Here is a 4,573-nt window from a genome sequence, read left to right as displayed (position 1 = left end):
GGTGTCGGTGACGTCACGGCGCGAGGCTCGTCCGATCGCTGCGCTCGGAGAAAAACAAAGAGCTGCTTTCACATCAGCAGCACATTAATTACCCATTATCGTCCAATTAAGCGACAAGTGCTTTTTTTAAATTAATAACACAATAAACATACATTTTTCCTCCCATATGTAGTTTAGTTTTGTTTTATTATGTGAGCCTTAAAGGAACCAAATTAAATCAACATTCACTTCACCTTTCTGCCATTCTGCCTTACATCTATTTTACTTTTTATTATTATTATTATTATTTTGTTGTTTCAATGATCTGAGGGTTTAAAAGACATGTGGTTTGCTGTGCGTGCAAATTATTATATAGGCCTATACCAATAAAATGCATGTACAGTGGTGTTTTCAGAAAACTAATACTCTTTTCAGTGATGAATTCAGATTTTTTTATTAATTACATTTTTATTTTATTTCGCTTAATAAATGTATTTTATTTTATTGAAAAGCCTATTTTAATAAATGTTTAAATATGTATTTTAATAATTAAAATGTAGACCTACATCCAAAGTCAACATGCTTATGACTGTTTAAATGTGCATATTGAAAATGTATTAATTTGCCTTTATTTTCCCACTTTACTTGGTTAATTACATGTTATTGTTGCTACATTGGTGTTATTTTATTCAACTCCAATACTAGATCATTTAAATTCATATTTCATGAGAATTTGTCACGTCTCATAACACATTAATTAAAAAAAATAGTAATGATGATGTGCACAGATATGTAATTTATATTCCATAAAAAAACAAGAATTATCAATTTTGATATCATGGTGACTAAAGGGATAGTTCACCCAAAAATGAAAATTGTGTCATCATTTACTCACCCTCGTATTATTCCAAACCTGTATGAGTATCTTTCTTGAACACAAAAGAAGATATTTTGAAGAATGTTTGGTAACCAGGCAGCCATTCACTTCCATAATATTTTTTTCCTACTTTTCAACTGTCTGGTACAGTTACCAACATTCTTTAAAATATAATCTGTTGTGTTCAACAGAAGAAATAAATTCATACAGGTTTGGAACAACATTAGGGTGAGTAAATAATGAGAACATTTTCATTTTGGGTGAACTAATTTGAGAATTTATCTGCAACTCACCATCACGTCAGCAGAGGGAAGCAGAGCAGTAGTTTAAGCATCACTGTTGGTCTCCCATTGAGACAGTGAAGAGGTGAGAGGACTTGAGCATTGGACGCAAAAATCAATATTACAGTCTGTATGGACTTGAATCATACAGCTAAATTTAATCTAGTTAATGAGTTAGACTGGATGTCCAAAGTGTCACCTTCATCAGTGTGGTACTTTTCATTTGTGCATAATTGGGTTCATTGTTAGTTTGCTGGCTAGGTGGGCTAGATGGTAAGTCGGTATATTTGTGAGTTTTATTAGATTCGTTTTCTACCCTGTGTCTCCTGTCCTGCAGGGGAATTGCAATATTGGGACCAGATGTGTTTAGTTTCTCTGCACTGTAGAGAACAGACTCCTCCGGTCATCTCTCTCCATCGCTGCTCTTCTCTTCAGGAGTTTTCAGAAGAGAGTTCGTCAGAGGACCAACAGAACAAAGAACAAATTGTCTGTTACGTGATAAGGAGATCTTGTGCTGAGCCTGATTTAGAACACTTGCTCTTGATAAAATACTCATACACAGTCTCACTCTCTTTGTGCTCTGCGCTGTATGTGAATATAAAGAGTCCCCTTTGTAAGCCAGTTAACTTTATGGTGACTTATATTCAGTACAGATTTATTTCAGATGATAAAAGTAAAAGCAGTCTTGAGCCTCTAGTGACTGTTAGGTAACTGAGTGGTTTGTACATCTACTACACCTCACACTTGGATGATATAAGCTTTATTAGTAGGTTTCAGTGATTAATTAAACTAAATTAGCTTGCATAATTAAAATTTACAATGCCTGAAATCTAAACTCACTTTGAAAAATCCACAAATTCTTAATCTTACCCTCATATAGCTATTAGTCTTCTTCCTCTATGTGGCCTAGCTGTGAATTTTGATATAAGCTACTGATCTGTTTTTGTACATTTTGTAAAGACAATTTGGAGCACAGCAGAAACGACATTCAATGAAAATTAAAAAAGTCCTTCGGAAAAAGAGTAGGGGTGTAAATCCTGGCCAAAGTTGCCCATTGGCCTCTGTCCATCATTGCCTCCTAATCATCCGCATATACTGATTGGCTTCATCACCTTGTCTCCTCTCCACCAATAAGCTGGTGGGCATTCTGGTGCACTATGGCTGCCGTCGCATCATTCAGGTGGATGCTACACATTGGTGGTGGTTGAGGAGATCCCCTCCTTCTATATATAAAGCGCTTTGAGTACCCAGAAAAGCACTATATAAATGTGACAAATTATTATTACTATACATTTCATTTTAAAAAACATTTTTATATTTTTTAATAAGTAATACTCTACCTTCTGGTAAATTGACATTCTCTGGTGACGTATGCCAGACTTTTAAAAATAATTTTGTCAGCTTATTGGGATTCAGATCTGCCTCCAACCAATCAACACCCTACTTTTTTTTCTCGATAATCCGTTTTACTCAGATGTACATCCCAATACAGAAGAAAAGTATTTTTTCTTTAATTATTTTTGAGCCGCCTCTAATAGGTGAAAAATATACAGAATTTACAACTGTTTTAAGAAGAGAATTAAGTTAGATGACACATTCGTGGGTGGTTTATCTCTTCCAGCATTTCTTCCTATCACTCTTTTTTCATAACTATGTGTGTTTTCGTGTCTCATCACAGAGTAATGTGTTATTCTGTCTGGCGAGTCACGCCTGTTTAGTGAGCCCCAGTGAAAGCACCACTTAAAGTCCCCTTGAAATCAAAATCGATCTTATTTACTTTGTTAGCACACATTACAGGTCTTATGGTGAACAATTAATCCGTGCAAGTTAATACACAGAAAAAAAATTGTTTGCCGTGGTAATCTTTAATCAAAATATGAACAGTAACTTCCGGTCTGGAATGGCGTTCCCTTTCCGATGACGGCAGTTTGACGGTTTGGGTTTGAATATCCTTAACCACTCCCCTCCAACCGTTAGTCTGCTATGAGCGAGAGATGGAGAGGAGGAGCGCTGAAGTAAAACCCTGCCCTCTATTCAATATTCCGTTTCACTTGGAAATACGTCACAGCACTGAAATAAAATCATCCAGGGATGAATTAATTAATTGTTTCGTTGCGATGGGGTGAAGAAAGGAGGAAAGAGGCCTGTTTTAAAAGAGAGAATACTGAGCAGATAAGGAGAGAAAAGTAGAATAAATGTAGAATGGATGTAGACGGGGTGTCATGCTAAGGGACAAAAACGTAATTTTTCCTTAAACTTTTTTATCAATAACAAAGTATATTAAAAAGAAATGAAGATGGTAAATACATTACAGAGCAGTCTAGAGAGTATGAGAAAAATATTAAATCTAATTGTGAAGAGAATTAAAATACATAATTAAATTCAATTTGTAAATTTGCACAAAAAAATCACTTTTTTTGCCTAGAATCATACAACCTAATAATGTCTTCTTTTTTTTGCATTCAAAATCCGCTTTGCTTATATACATTAAAAAAAATGGATGTGCTAGAGAAGAGATATGGGTTTGGCCATTCCCCTTCATCTCTGCATCAGTGTCTCTCTTCCTCTGGCTGGCTTTCATGATCTCCCTATTTTTCAAAGCAATTCTCTCTCCGTTTGTCTCTTTTTTCCATTTACGTATGAAATTACATACCACATGGAGAGATGGGCCAAACTCATGATGAGAGGAATGCTGATAAATAAAAATGAGTTCCAATGATTGGAGTTCTCATGTCAATAAGACCCCAGATAAATAGGTGGGACAACTGAGCAAAAGGACGGGCTACAAGAGCACGTAGTGATGTCCTACGGGAATTTTGTGTGTGTGGGAGACAGATTGTGGGTGGTTGAGTGGGAGGGGCATAAGAAGAGGGTGTTAGAGAAAGACAGTGGATATGAGACGACAAGAGATGGGGAAAGTGAGGGAAATTATGGGGGAAATGTTTAAGCCTTGACAGTTCACACGAATCACAGCCATATTCATTAAAAAATTTCAACACCCTTCCGATATGTCCTCCCTTTGATGTACAATACACAGGCTTGGAGTGGTAATATATTTTGATCAGATTGATATTTGAGCGGCTTGTTTGTAAATCTATCACAGCAGGGATGCTCTAAACCGAGCCATTTGCTGCCTGTGTTGTCCTTTGTCCCATTTGCAGCAGTGATGCTGATGGCAAGAGAACACGGTCACAAATAGAAATGATAAATCTGGATGAGTAACTGGGATGGAAGATATGGGAACACTTGGATGAAAATAGGGAGTGGACAAGGAGAGAGAGTGAGAGAGAGAGAGAGAGAGAGAGAGAGAGAGAGAGAGAGAAGGAAACAGGGTAGGATGATGACAGCCCCTGGCTCCGCTCCATTGCTGACGAAAGCTGCTTAGACCCTCAGTTGCTATGGCGACCAGCTGGAGCAGCCAGAGGAGAGAAGCAGA

The sequence above is a fragment of the Gobio gobio genome (genome assembly GCF_949357685.1).
Source record: "Gobio gobio genome assembly, chromosome: 22".
Lineage (NCBI taxonomy): Eukaryota > Metazoa > Chordata > Actinopteri > Cypriniformes > Gobionidae > Gobio > Gobio gobio.
This window is presented reverse-complemented; position numbering follows the sequence as displayed.